At 37.5% G+C, this 16277-nt stretch overlaps 1 protein-coding gene across 1 annotated transcript in view; it reads right to left on the reverse strand.

Annotated features, from left to right (window-relative positions):
- LOC141494999 (contactin-4) overlaps positions 1 to 16277 on the reverse strand; it is a 582571-nt gene that overhangs the window by 396426 nt on the left and 169868 nt on the right. The window lies entirely within an intron of this gene.

Genomic DNA, 16277 nt, shown 5'->3' on the forward strand with positions numbered 1-16277 from the left:
AGTGATGTGTCCAAGGCCACACAGCTAGGCAATTATTTAATGTCTAAGGATGGACTTGAACTCAAGTCCTCCTGCCTCCAGGGTCAGGGCTCTATCCACTGCACTGTTTAGCTGCCCCCTTTCCTTCTTTCTTTCTTTCTTATTTTATTTTTAAAAATTATAATTTTCACTGTTTTGCCAACTACATAGAATGGTAGTTTTTCAACAATAATTGTTTTTGCCAGGTTTTGAGTTTTACATTTTTCTTCCTCCCTCTCTTCCCCTGACAGAAAGCAATCAAACATAGGCCACACATAGATAGTCATGCTAAACATATATGAACAGAAAGGAAAGTACTATGAACAATAGAAAAAAACTTCAGTCAACATTTCTTTATTAAGCACTTCTAGTATGCCAGGAACTATAAAATGATAAAGATGGAAAAAGACAAAAGAATTCCTGTCCTCAGGAAACTTATATTCCATTAGGAGATAGAATTGTGTATGTAAAGATAAATAGATACAGATACATAGATAGATAGATACTTAGGTGATATACATATATGTGAGTATGTGCATCACACACATTCACATGCACACTAAACTTGAATGTATCGATGGTGGAATAGCGCAGTTTTTTTTAGGTTTTTTTGGCAAGGCAAATGGGGTTAAGTGGCTTGCCCAAGGCCGCACAGCTAGGTAATTATTAAGTGTCTGAGACCGGATTTGAACCCAGGTACTCCTGACTCCAGGGCCAGTGCTTTATCCACTACACCACCTAGCCGCCCCTATAGTGCAGTTTTATAAGGGATCTCCCTGATCAAGCCCACTTCACAAAGTAATTTCAGTTTAGTAATTTTTCTATTTTGGGAAAGGAGAATGTAGAACATGCAAACTAGCAAATGGGGACATAAGAAAAGCTTAATATGGAAGGTAGTATTTGACCTGAACTTTGAAGGAAATGAGGGATTCCAAGAGGCAGAGGTGAGAAAGGATTTCCCAGTTTGGAGGATGCTCAGTACAAAGACAGGGAGACAGTGATATGTGAAAAATATCAAGAAGTCTAGTAAGCTTGACTGCCTTTAGAATTTGAGAAGTAAGTAATATCCCTTCCCCTCTCTCCCTCTATTCTTCCTCTTTCTTTCTCTTCCTTTCGCCTTCCCTCTCTTCCTTCCTTCCTTCCTCCCTTCCTTCCTCCCTTCCTTCCTTCCTTCCTTCCTTCCTTCCTTCCTTCCTTCCTTCCTTCCTCCCTCCCTCCCTCCCTCCCTCCCTTCCTTCCTTCCTTCCTTCCTTCCTTCCTTCCTCCCTCCCTCCCTCCCTCCCTCCCTCCCTTCCTTCCTTCCTTCCTTCCTTCCTTCCTTCCTTCCTCTCTTCCTTTATTCCTCCCTCCCTCCCTTCTTCCCCTCTGTCTTTCCTTCCAATAATAGTGAACATGTAAGTCTAGAATCTAGAGACATTGCTAAGGTACAAATACATCTTAGATAGCTTAGACTATAGGTAGGAGCGAAAGGAAAGAGAAATGGAATGTCTGAGGTTTCAGGTTGGAGCCTGTTTGTGAGGAACTTCAAACCTCCCAAAGCAGAGTTTCTAGTATTTGCTGCCGGATTTGACATGGGAGGTGGAAATCGTTGTACCTGCTCTGACTTATGGAGAGCAATGAAATCTAGTAAACCATAGCCACTAGCTAGAATGACTGACATATGATACATAAATGAATAAAACCAAACTTCTCTTCCAGGAACTTGGATTCTCCATCCACTAAAGCTGCTTAAGCTGGGCCTCTATTCTTTTTTTTTTTTTTTTAAGGATTTTGCAAGGCAAATGGAGTTAAGTGGCTTGCCCAAGGCCACACAGCCAGATTAAGTGTTTGAGGGGATTTGAACTCAAGTACTCCTGACTCCAGGGCTGGTGCTCTATTCTCTGCACCACCTAGCAGCCCCTTTAGCCTCTATTCTAAACTAGGCTACAACTGCCTCAAATCTATGCCTATACATGCTTCTTTGTCTCTCAAGGATCATAAGAGCCAGCTGAAACCTGGGTGGTCAATGGAGTCGTATCTGCAATTTTTTTGTGGTTACATCAAAGACGTGGTCTGTTATTCAGTCTTTTCAATTGCGTCCCACTTTGTGATCCCATTTTGGGGTTTCCTTGGCAGAGATACTAAAGAGGTTTGTCGCTTTTTTCTCCAGCTAATTTTACGAATGAGGAACTGAAACAAGCAGATTTAAGTGGCTTATTTAGGGTCACATTGCTAGTGTCCAGGACCATATTTGAAGCAGGTACATGCAGTGAGGTGAGGCAGAGCTGAGTTTCATCTCTGACTGTGAAAGGTTGAGTGGATACTCTTAGCACATGCTTAGATGACTCTTTCTGATTCCAAATTCAGTCCTCTATACATTGCATCACCTATAGCTGCCCCAACAAAACTGGTAGAGGAATATTTAAGTGATATAGACCGCATCCTGGGATATAGAACCAGGTCAATTTAGGTGATATTCCCAATGCAATGGAACAAGAGCAATGTGTAACCATAGATTGATCTTAATGGATCTAGTGCCTTCTTTTTCAGCAATGATTTCTTTTGCCACTTAAGGATCAAGGCATGTATACAGATGCATCTTTTCCTAACCTTTAGCCCCATAGGACAAAGGACAATCTGACATGGCATTTTCATTACAAAAAAATATTCAACAAACATTTATTATGTTCCTATTATATTCAGGGCACAGTTCCAGGTCCTGAGGAAATGTCCAGAAAAATAACAGTACCTGCCCTAAAGGAACTAAGGGGATGACAAGCATACAAATATCATACAGTTAGAGGGAAAAAAAACCACAAAGAAATACCTATGGTCCAAGGGATATACATTTGATACAGTCAGAAGATCTGGGTTTCAATGTCTCCTTCTCTCTTTCTGTCTCCCCCTTCCCCCTCTCTCCCTCTATCTTCTTTCTTTCACTTCCTTTCTCCTTCCCTCTCCTCCTCCCTTCCTCCCTTCCCCCCTCCCTCCCTCCCTCCTTCCCTCTCTCCCTTCCTTCCTTTATTCCTCTCTCCCTCCCTTCTTCCCCTCCTTCTTTCCTTCCAATAACAGTGAACATGTAAGTCTAGAATCTAGAGACATTGCTGAGGTACAAATACATCTTAGCTTAGATTATAGGTAGAAGAGAAAGGAAAGAGAAATGGAACATCTGAGATTTCAATTTTGAGTATCTAGAAAGACCATATCACAAAATCAAAGAAAAATATTAAAGGAAATTTCATGTTTTGGGGAAAAAGATGAGAAGTTTAGTTTAGGATAAACTGCAATTGAGATCATAGAAGACATCTTATCTTTTTAAGGTAAAGCTCTTTAGAATACCATTTAGTCCAAGGGTTTCAATTTACAGGTGAAAATAGGTCCCAGGGAAGTAAGGTGACTTGTTCCAGGTCAGGTACAAAAGTAGACTAAACTAAGGATTCTAGCACCTAGTGGAGTACTCCTTGCATGACAAAGTAGAAACTTTAGTCAGAAATTCTTTACCTGGGATGTGCAAAATATACATAGATATACATACATACAAACACATGCACAACTTTATTTCTATATAATTAGCTTCCTTACAATTGCATATTTTTCTTTATGAACTTAAAACCATTATGCTGAGAAGTGATCAAAAGGTTTTACCAATCTTCCAAAAAAGGCAAAAAAAAAAACCCCAGGAATTCTTGCCCTAGGGAGATCTCAAGATTTCCTATTTCCAGTATGGAAAAAAGAAACAGAGCTATCTTGTTATTTCCTAGAAATATATTGAAAAAGAAAGAGAGACTCTCTTCTGGAGGGAGTTAGATTATTTTGTCAGAAGCTATTTCTTGATCCTTTGGTTTTTGGAGAAAGTATGTGAAAGCCACTTTTCATCAACTGGATGAGATATAACATAACTACACTCATTGCTAATTTTTTTCCAATTATAGAGTTCTCTGAAAGTATCCCCCATCTAAGCCTTTCTGAAAGTGTGAATTCATAACCTTTCAAACCTACCAGCATAGAATCTGCATATAATTATTGGGCATTTGGCGTCATTCTGTCATAAGGAAAAACTGGATATATGCTGATTTACATGAATAAAAAAAGTAAAAGGATTTTTGCAAAGGGATGAATGGCAGCAGAAAAAAAAATGCTACCAATTTGAAGTCATAGATTCATTCCAAACATACACATACAAAACAGTCCCATAAAATGTATTTTTGAACTTTCCAAGACAAGGCAAAGAAATCATAAGTCTTGGGTTAGCTGGTGTTCTTTAGCCCTGTTACTGCCTTTTTAAAAAAGTCATCCAACCTTTGTCTTTCTTCATCCATCAAATGCTATTAAACACCATTATCTGCAATGATTGGATGTTCAGAAGGTGAACATTGTAGAGTAGAAATAGTGCTAAGTTTATGCTCCCAGGAGCCCACATCCATCCTAACTTGGCCACTTAATAATGCTGTGACTTTTGGTAAGTCTCTTAATCCGTCTGGGTCTCAGTTTTCTGATCTTTTGAATTAGGAGTTAGGACGAAATTACTTCTAAGGTCCTTTTCAGATCTAAATTTATAATCCTATGATTTCTGTTTAAATTTGTCAAACGGAAAATTTTCTATAGACTAAAAGTGAATTTCCTAGTTTAATATCAATGATACCTCTTCTCATGAAGAATATGGAAGCAGTTAAAAGCAATTGATACAGCATTCAGATTTATTCAGAAAAATCCCAGTATATTATGATTATTAAAATTGAATGGCTTTTGTGTTTAAAATATGACCTTAGTTTGAAGAGCAATGTCTTAGTCTCAAAATTTTCATCACACAGAAATGTGTCCAAGGCTATCTCTGAATGCCTTTATAATTATAGACTAGCCATTACTGGAATTTTGATCACATCATGTTCCTACTTCCCATTCCCCGTTGTGGGATTTACCAAGCACAGTCACAGCATAAGAGATGCCCAGAAGGAGGGAAATAAAAACAAGATTCTCCTGGTATAACTTTGAGCTACATTAAGAAAGATGCAGCTTCTAGGAATAAAGAGTGTGTATGTAGTTTGACCTGGTCACATCAGACCTTTTGGGCATCACAGTTAAAAAGGTGATTGACAAATGAAAGAAAATCCTGAAAAGAAAATTAATTCCATTTTCAAATGAATTTAAGTTGAAGGAAATGAAGTTTCTTAGCCTGGAGAAGAGAAGATTGAGGAAGAATATGCTCACTTTGTTTAAGTATATGACTGGCTGTCATAGAGAAGAATGACTCGACTTGAATTCTATTTTACTCTAGGGGATAGAACCAGTAGCAGTGTGTCAAAGTGCAAAGAGTCAATTTTATGCTTGTTGTCGGGAAAACTTTTAACAATTAGAACTGATCCAAAGTATAATATCCTACCTCAAGAGGTAGGGAGCTCCCTGTCATTGGAGGGTTGGTCTTACTATAATAAGGATTCTTCTCATTTATCAATTTAACTTAGAAGGCCACTGAGATTCTTTTACTTCTCAAATGCAGTTATTCTCTAATTCTTATAACAAGCTTCCCCTCCATATCTAGTTCTCCTATAAATGAACAGAGTGAAGAAGAGAGATAAGGAGATGTCCATGTCAGGTAGATTTCTTGGAAATTAAGAGAAAACAGTCCCATTCTTCTCGAGCCTCCGAGGCTTACTTCATTCTTAGCCTTATTCTACAAGCAACCAAATCCACAGAAAGGTAAGGAGGGACAATGGGAATTATTGATTAGATGATGCAGTGGATAGAGTGCCTGGCCTGGGCTCAAAAAGGGACATTTTACTGAGTTCAAATCTGACTTCAGAGATTACTGGCTATGTAACTCTGGATAAATTGCTTAGTCCTGTTTGCCTCAGTTTTCTCATCTGTAAAATTGTCCAGAGAAGGAAGTAGCAAACCACTGTAGTGTCTTTGCCAAGAAAATTCGAAATAGGGTCACAGAGAGTCAAACATGATTGAAATGACTGAAAAGAAACAACAAATTGGTACTATCCTTCCCTATCCCCCTCCCTAATAATCCTCACCTGGTGAGAATATGGTACAGAGACTTATGTTGTGTATTACTTGATTCCTGCCTCCCCTGTGGGACTTCTTTAATCATAGCACTATCCATAGTGCTGAAAAATGTCTTATGAAATGAAATGACCCATTCTCTTCCCACCAAGCTGGTCAACAATAGTTTTGATGACAAATGTGCTATTTTTGTAGATCTCCAGTTGTGCTGGGTTTTTTTTTTCAGTTCTCTTTTGAATTTTTTGTCTACCCTAACTACAAAGTGACTTTTCCCCATTTCTACCTAAACTTTGCTTGTAAATACAAAACACATTTTAATTTTCGTCCATTCTGGGGGTTTAGCAACTAGTATACAGCTTCTTCCAAAATGCCTGCTCTGGTCAAGCAAATCTGCTTTGGAAGCTCTCTGACTATTGATTTTTTCTTGGTGTTAGTTCTTCTTCACTGCTTGCCGGGTCACACAGCTCCTCCTTCAAGACTAAATTCAAAACTCCAAAGTCCATCTCCTCCAGGCAGTCTTCTTTGATGTTCCATTTCATAATTCCATTCTTATGTACCTACTCATACTTGAATATTTAATCTGTGCTTTTTTTTACTTGACTCTGGTTGATACTTTGTTTAATCATAAAGTAACAGATTTCAGGTCCAAAAGCAATCATAGAATTTTCTAGTTAGATGGGACCTCAGAGTCTATCTGGTCTGACCATTCCTGCCTCTCCATATTAAAAAACAACCCTCTACTATAGTGAAATTCACTCCCTCCTGAGACAGCCAATTCCACTTTGGAACAGTCCTAATTATTAGGTTATTTTTCCTGACATTGAGCTGAAATTTGCTTTGCTGCAACCTTTATGCATTTCTATTGATTCTTTATTCTGGAGCTTCACAACCTGACCCCTTTCTACCTTCCTGGTCATTTTACATTTTGCTTCTCAGAGCATCTGAAGGAGGAAGGAGGGAGGATGGGAAAGAAGAGAAAGGGAAGGGAAGGGAAATAAAGGAAAAGAAAAGGAAGGATCATTCCCTACCTTCATGTAGCTTACATTTTATTGGAACATAAAGTATGTTCATGAGAAATAAATACAAATTAATATAAGAAGGAAAATGAGACTTAAGTGGGGGTGATGATCAGAAAGGCATCATGGAAGAGATTACATCTTAGCTAAGCATTGAAGGAAGATGAGGATTCTGAAAAAATAATATTACTCAATCTGAAGGTAGCACCAGGGAAATGATTCCATCACATGGGCATGAATTGGATTTGAGGGAGAGGATGCTGTGTAAATTCATCAGCCTTACTTTTTTTGTTGTTTTAGGATTTTTGCAAGGCGAATGGGGTTAAGTGGCTTGCCCAAGGCCACACAGCTAGGTAATTACTAAGTGTCTGAGACCGGATTTGAACCCAGGTACTCCTGACTCCAGGGCCGGTGCTTTATCCACTATGCCACCTAGCCGCCCCAAAGCCTTACTTTTTCCTCCAGAGCCATCTGGGTCCATGGCCAGATTTGAAACAGGATGACTGGAGATGGCCCTGGATGTGAGGCAATCGCAGTTAAGTGACTTGTTCAAGGTCATACAACTAGTTAAGCATATGAGATGGCATCTGAACTCAGATCGTCCTGACTTTATTGACCAACTAGCTGCACCACTTTCCTCTTACAGAAAGATTCATAGCACTTTTGAAGTGGAACAATGGCCATTTTGTTCAAACTGTATTTGAAAAAAGAGTTTCCACAATAACATATGAGACAAGTGGTCATCTCACTACTGTTCGAAGGCCTCCAAGGAAGATAAATCTTATTTGGATAATTATTGAATAATTCTTCAAAAATCTATTTTCCACTCTCCTAAGACCATCTTTAAACAGTTCCAGATGGTACTGAAACTCTAGGCTAAATTCCATGAAAGTTTAAGAATTTGGACCTAAGAAAGGATGAAGATCTGTTTGAGAGTGGATAATTCTTACCCTGAATTCTTCTCTTTCTCCTTGGGTCACCACATCTGTAATTGGAGAACAGCCGCTATTCTCTAAGAGGCTTTCTCTAATAGCTTTGTTTGTATTGTCTCATTGTACATCGCTAATTCTGGTTAATTGACCAGTGGCAAATTGAACACTTCAAAATGGTTCAGAACTGTAGCATTTTCTTCATGACCAAACAATTTACTATTTTCAAAGAACTGAAAATTAACATGGAAACAAAATAAGTGATTTCTGCAATCAGTCTGCTGTCTTGTACACATCAATGGAAAACAAATACAGGCAGAGATTGGGAGTGGGAGGGAGGCCCCTCTATATTGCAACTTATAAACCAGATAGAGGCTTTGACTGAGGCCCATTGAGATGGTAAATAATTGGTCTAAATATGGGTCATATTTATTTTTTGAAGCTTACAATTGTTTTTTATAGAAATACAGAAAGATTAAGCTCATTAATTTGTAGAGTAAATGAAGTGGCTATACTCAGGCCATTGGTCAATATACACCTTGCAGAAGTTTGGTCCTTAGGTCCAATCTGTTAGTGATTCTCAGGAAGAAAGATAGCTCGTTTTAACTTCCAAACTTTAAGAAGTGCTTAAAGAAAGGGATCTCATTGAAAATCCCATCAGCCTTCCTTCCTTCTATTCCTGAATCTCTAAGGTTGGAGAGTAAAGAGGAGTGGGTAGAAGCAGGCAATCCCCAGGGGCCAACTCCCAAAACAACTTACATTCTGTTTCATGGCTCAGGCATTACCTCATACTTAGAGTTAGATGCCCACAGGGTTCTTGGTCCTCTTTGGAAAGGCAGTTTCAAGTATTTCAATTTTGCTGAAGGGTAGAACTATGACTGGAAGTTTGTCTTATTTTAGTAAAAGAAAAAAGTCAAGGCTATCCAATCAAGAGGCATGCTTCATTAGAGAGGGAATCTTCACTCCAATGAGCCCTTGTTGGGGGGTGAGGAGGGAAGAAGGACACATAATGGCTTGTCACCAGGACAAGCTCTATTAGACACACACACACACACGCACAGACGAAGAGAATGAGGGACAGAGAAAGATCTTAGAAATCAGATCTGTCAAAGAGTCAACTTCCCTCTGTATGTTTGTCTTCCAAAGTCTGTCTTTCTCCACATCTTTCTCTGAAGGGAGACAGGAGATGTGTAAATCTCTTCAAGAACAAATAAACTTTTCCTTATGAACTACCTAGTTTGAGTCATTATGCTCTCCTCCAAGTAGGAGAGTCTTGTGCAAAACAAAAAAAGAACTAGTTTTAAGTCTTGCCTTGAACCTTGAGTTTTAGACAAGGGGATAAGTTGGGGTGATGGGGAGAAAGAAGCTTTTATCCTCCTATGCTGACACCCTGGTACAAAATCCGATTTTCAGAGAACTGCTTATCCATTTGTTGTTCAGTCATGTCTAACTGTGACAATCATGGGGTTTTTGGGTGAAGGGGTTTTCTTTGCAAAGATATTGGAGTTGCTCATCATTCCCTTCTCCAGTGGTTTAGGACAAACAGAAGGTAGGTGGTTTCCCTAGGGTCACATAGTTATATAATCATCTGGTGTCACATTTGAACTCAGGTCTTGCACATTCCAGGCTCAGTGCTCTATCCACTGAACACCCTAACTGACTTTTATACATCTGAGGGGATGAGACCAAACATTTTCACAGCCGTGCCCAATACTTGGAATGTTCTCCCTCCTCATATTTCATTCTTGGATTGCCTGTATTTCTAAAATCCCATTTCTGCAAGAAACTTTTCCAAGATCTCCTTAATGTTAGGATCTTCCTTCTCAGATTATCTTCAATTTATCCTGTATTTGCCTTGTCTGTAGATAGCTATTTGCATATTGTCTTCTCCAAAAGAATGAGCAACTTGACCACATGGACTATTTTTCTGTTTTTTATTTCTTTGAATCCCTAGCATTTCCATAATAAATGCTTAATAAATATTTAGGCTGCCTGACTTTATGGCTTTTCCTTTGGACTTCCTTAAATGCAGTGTTATACTATTGTGTTTTTAATTTTATTCCCCCATCTAGATTAGGAATATGATTATCTCCCATCTGGACTAATAATTGGCAGACAAAGGCTTCTGAATGAACACACACCTGTTAATAAGAGTAACAGACCAGTCATTTATTGCTCAGATACATGAGATACTTGATGACCAATTATTAAAAAAATTTTAAAAATATTCCCAAGAGGAATGTGCTAGGTGGCACAATGGATAGAACAGCAGCTCAGGAGTCAGGAGGACCTGAGTTCAAATCTGCCCTCAGGCACTTAATAATTACCTAGCTGTATGACCTTGGGCAAGTCATTTAATCCCATTGCCTTAAGTAAATAAAATTTAAAAAAAAATATTCTCAGTGACAGACCACAGAATGGGTGCTTTCTCCTTACTAAAAATGCACACGATTGACACCTTTTAACATTGGTCTTTTATCCATTGAGAATGTTCAAGGGAATAAGAAAGTTCAAGGGAATAAGATATCATCTAGGTTATAGTAGACATAAAACCAAATATTTGAAAATTAAATATACACACATACAAAGAAAAAGTAGTAATTGTGACCAAAAATTATATATATATATATATATTATATATATATATATATATATATATATATATATATATATATATATATATATAAACAAAAGGGCAATATGACTATTTTTTGGAAACTTTGTTAAATTTGATATATGCTTAAAAATAAATCTTACTCATCAATTCTTTTCATATAAAATACCATTTAAGTTCCAAATAAAAGAATGCTAACAGTTTATATATATATATATATATATATATATATATATATATATATGAATGTATGTTGATACTTAAGGAATTCAAAAAACTTTGCAGATATTAATATATCATATTATTATATCACTTTATTGATAAACAAACAGGGTCACTGTGTTCAAATGATTTGTGTGTGGTCATGAATAAGCTTGTAATCAAAACAAATAAATAAAAGCACAGTATATAGCCTTATAAACTCAAAAATCTTGGTAATGGGGGCAAAGAGAACTAGACTGTCAATCAGAAGAATGAGTTTAGTTTCAAGCTGGCCATTTTCTCATTGAGTGTACTTGACTAAATTGCCCAACTATTTGAAACCGGAATTTCCTCTCCTTCAAATTGAAAGGCTTGTACTAGAGGGCGAGTCCCCCCAACAGCAGATTCCACAAGGTCTCAAAACTTTTCCTAGTTCAAACTTGACCCTACCCTCTAATTTGTTTCATTTTCCGGGGGGGGGGGGGGGTAACACAAAGATGGAGGCTCCTTTCTCTGTCTCACTGAACTATTTAACTATGTTCACTTCCCCCCCCCCTTTCCTCAGAGATTTTAACGTTCTTTCTACTTTGTTCACAAGCCTTCAGGCTAAAGAAAAAAAAATAGTCCCACCACCCCTAAATTGTTGGAGACTTTTAGAATAGATATACTCTAAGGACTCTTTCAGCTCTAAACTTCTATGATTCTATCCTTCTAAATTAGCTAAGAAAAAAAATGCCAAGAAATGACCAGTACCCAATGGATTTATTCAGGAGCTATTAGGAAACGACAGTCTTTGGATTGAATGACTCCAACCTGAATCCAATTCCCAATTCTACTGGTTTCATAGCTCAGACTCTGCTATTTCATTCAGTTAATGCACATTTCTACCTGCTGGGTAAAACCAGCTCCTCTATTTTCAAGTGTGGGGTCAAGTTCATTTTCCTGCTATAAGTAAAAGGGATAGATTTAGACTTCTATGAGTGGGGGAGCTCTCCCAATGGAGAGACAGAAAGGTCTTTGCTGGCAGCAAAGACCAACAATTGAGCTGTCTGGAGTGTTTTCTTTGCATAAACAGTTCTCCACCAAGCATTTCTTTGGTAGCAAACTTTATGGGTTTATTCATCAGAGGTAGAATGGCCTCAATTAGATAAAAGAAATGAAGCATTTAATTAATTTGTGACAAGCCCACAGGTGGCCAGAAAAATAAAATCATATCTAAAATGAACCAGTGACAGACCACAGAATGGGTGCTTTCTCCTTACTAAAAATGCACACGATTGACACCTTTTAACATTGGTCTTTTATCCATTGAGCAACGACAATTAAAAAAAATTAATTTCCTTACTCAAAAGCAGAAAAAACAAAAGACCAGGTTACAACTCCACACAGCTTTCAGGCAGAGGAAATTGGACTGGTTAAGAAAATGAGAAATTCTGGGTGCAGCTGTCACTATATGGGACAACAAAAGCCAGAGCAAAATTGCTCCAACAATGCCCAATTATAATTATTCCTGACTGGCTCTCTCCCCCCGCCCTCCCCCCCCCCCCCCCCCACTAATTACTACTTGTGTCTAGCCAAGATAAGCAATCCATAAACTGCTTAGTACACATCACATACAGGATGAATGCAGTAAAATAATTCATTATTCAGAATATTCCAAGGCCTGTGAGCTCAGTAACATATTTCCCCCTGTCCAAATTGCCTCAATGTACAGTTTAAAGTTGCTCTGCAATGAAGCCACCATATGGCATTTTCACTGGTAACTGTCTTTCCTAATATGGTATTTTTAATTATAAGGTTGAGTGCTAAAGTGTAATCAGGAATGCTGAACCAATCTGCCTTATAACTTAATTTTTTTTCAAAAGTTACAAAGGTATATTAGGGAAGTAGTGATGAAATTTAATATTTTGTTTATTGAAAGGCAATGGGTTTAAGTGACTTGTCCAAGGCCACACAGCTAGGTGATTATTAAATGTCTGAGGTCATATTTGAACTCAGGTCCTCCTGACTCCAGAGCTGGTGCTCTAGCTACTGTGCCCTAGCTGCCTGGGGTATAGTATTTTTAAAAAATTGGCTTTGGATTCAAAGGACCTGAGTTCAAATTTCATCTCTCACTCATTACTTATATGAAAGTGGGCAAGGTAATTTAATTTGTTGACCTCAGTGTCCTTGCCAACAACACAAAAAAACCCCTTCAATGGGATGATCTGTGAAACATGTAAGTTCAAGATGATGTCAAGATTTCATATTTTACATAGAAATAACGTTTTTAACATTTAATTCTTCGCTCAAAAGGAGAAAATGTATGTAACAAAATGAAGTTTAAAAGTGGAAAAATTATATTTTAAAAAGCAAAACATTTCTGTAACTATTGTCTTTATTCATTAAAGAAAAATGTTATCTTTAATTGGCATTCGTGTGTGTGTGTGTGTGTGTGTGTGTATGTGTATGTGTATGCATACACGCAGGGAGCTAGATGTTCAGAGGATAGAAGGTTTATTTGGAGTCAGAAAGACTTAAGTTCAAATCTAGCTTCAGACACTTCCTAGCTTGGTGACCTAACCTCTCTTTAGCTTAATCCACTGGAGAAGGAAATGGTAAACATCTCTAGTATTTTTTTTTTGTCAAGAAAACCACATGAACAATATTAGTATACTATAGTTTACGGGGTCATAAAGAGTCAGATACAACTGAACAATTATATAGATATAGATACACATAAATATTCACACATATACATCCATATTTACATACATGTATATATGTATAGATGCATTTCAATATATACTTTTTCTGTGTAATCTCATATATATTTTAATTTATCCATTTAAAAACATTATTCTGAGAAGCAATTCAGAATATTCACCAGACTTCCAGAGAGGTTTGTGTCACATTCATATTAACAACCCCTGCCTTAGATCAATGTCAGCTCTCCAAGAGACTTATAGAATTTACTGTTACTCTGATTGTCCTTTCCTGGTCAGTGGGATGCACAACTTTTTGTCTGAGGGTAAATGACAGAATTTAGATTTTTATCATTGAATAGGACCCAACACTTGGTCAATTGCCTCCAGTGGGGATAAAGTAAACTAATAGGTATTTAACCTTTTAATCAATGAACTATATTTCCTTTACTTTGACAGGTGAGTTCAGAACCTTCACATATCTTATGCCAATCTGATTTGTGGTGAAAATCTGGATTCTCAAAGGTTACATCAGAAAGAAGGTGTATTCTGCAACGTTTTACCAATCTGGAAAGGCTTTGAGCATAGGCTTGATAAATGGCTGCTGGTCTGAGGATCAGTCTAGCTCAACTGGAAGAAAATTATGACCTAAAGGTTGATTGCCAATTTAGAAATTCTCAGTTAAAATAACTAATGAAGACCACTACACAAGAAGTGGAAGGTTTGTATGCTGTATTTTTAATTTTATGATTTTTTTTTTTAGATTTCACTGGATTAAAATACTACAGAAGGCAAAATATATGTTGATTATCACAATTTGACCTCACCATACAGGCTTAGAATTTGATCTAGAGATTATTTTCTTTTACAGCATCATATTAATGGACTTTATAGAAACAGATTTAATCCTTCTCAAGGACTTCAGAGATCGCCTAATCCAACCTCCTCATTTTATAAATGAGGAAACAGATGCTTCCCAGAGAGATTAAGAGATCAGATGTGGGATTTGAACTGACTCTGAGCCAGTCTTTTTCTTTCTGTATCACACTGCTTCCTACTAATATGGTCATAAATCATCGAGTATGCATAAAGCCCTATATGAATATCATTCTTAAGGCATGTGTCAGTTAGATGCACATTTTGATTTGTTTATGTGGTAAATCACAAGTTCATTTATTTAAAGGTGGGAGATACTTCAAAGGTCATTTAGTTCAACTAATGCATTTTAAAGACAAAGAATCTGAGGTACAGAGAGGTTAAATAACTTACTTAAGATTATAAATGTAGTGAGGGGCAGTTAGGATTTGAACTCAGTCCTTTGATTCCAAATCAATCAGTTGCTAAATTAATGCCCTATCTTAATCTTTCTTGGTCTCTCTGCCTGTCTCTGTCTGTCTCTCTCTCTGTCTTTTTCTCTCTGATTGTCTGCCTCTCTGTGTGCCTGTTTCTGTTTCATTATCTCTGTCTCTTTCTGCGTCTTTCTTTGTCTATCTCTCTGTCTCTGTCTCTCTCTGTTTCTATGTATCTGTCTGTCTCTTTGTGTGTGGGTGTGCCTGTCTCTCTGCCTGTCTCTCTCTCTCTCTCTCTCTCTCTCTCTCTCTGTATCTATCTCCCTGTCTGCCTGTCCATCTTTGTCTTTTTCTCGGTGTGTATGTGTGTTTGTCTCTGTCTGACTCTCATCTCTCTGTCTCTCTCTGTCTTTCTCTGTGTCTCTGTCTCTATCTGTCTCTCTTTTCCACTCTGTGTGTCTTGGTCTCTTTTCCTGTTTGTCTGTGCTTGTTTATGTCTGTTTCTGTCTCTTTCTCTGCTTCTGTTTGTCTCTCTCTGTCTCTCTGTCTCTCTGTCTCTCTGTCTCTCTCTCTCTCTCCCTCTCTCTCTCTCTCTCTCTCGCTCTCTCTCTCCTCTGTCTTTCCAAGTTATTTCTGACTGTTTTTCCACATTAGTTTTCAGAAATGTTCTTATGTTCCCTGCCCCTATCTTCCCCTCCCACAGATAATAAGAAATACCATCAGTGCAAATAAAGGAAATCTATATTTGATTCAATGCAGCACTATCTTTATTCAGCTTTTACCTTAGGGCAGAAGATTGGACCAGGTCATCCCCAAGTCTATGGTTTTATTAAATTCAGGAAACTCGCCTAATTTATTGTTTTACAACTGTGTTTCCAAATATTCTAGCCACTGATTCCTGTTCTTGAGGCTTTGTGTGTTGGTCCCTCATTGTGGCCTTTTCATCACTCCCATAGGTAAAGCACAGATTTTGTATATTTCCAATTCATGGGAATCTTGTATTTCCAAGATACCATCCTGGGTTATCAAAAATGTCTATATAAGAAAGGTGGCAAAAACAATCAGTATTTGGATACGAGCGCTTCTTTTTTTCTTTCTCCCTCTTATTTTATTTTATTTTTGTAATGTACAAAATTATGAATAACCAATGGCTGCTTTCAAGTTCCAAATAACTTGGGACTACTTTGAGGATATTGCAACTATTTGGTTTCCTAGCTTGAAGCCAATTGTCAAATCAACATTCTGTTTACTGAGTTCCCTAAAGAATGCTAATGATTAGCCTTGACAATGGAAAGAAGAGATACAGAAGCTCTCAGAAGGAATCAAGGCTCATCAACTTCTCACTTTCTCCTACTCCCCTTCTTCTCCACTAACTTAGTGGTTTAGAAAGTAAATCTACAGAAGGAAGCACAAATTGTACATTGTGAGTCAGAAGTCTGTTTATATATTTGTTATCTCAGGAATCTATTCTTTGAATAAAAGTGTTAGTTGAACTGTGAAATGTAAGATGTTCAAATTTGTACATTCAAACACATTTT

The sequence above is a fragment of the Macrotis lagotis genome, chromosome 8 (assembly GCF_037893015.1).
Source record: "Macrotis lagotis isolate mMagLag1 chromosome 8, bilby.v1.9.chrom.fasta, whole genome shotgun sequence".
NCBI classification, from domain to species: domain Eukaryota; kingdom Metazoa; phylum Chordata; class Mammalia; order Peramelemorphia; family Peramelidae; genus Macrotis; species Macrotis lagotis.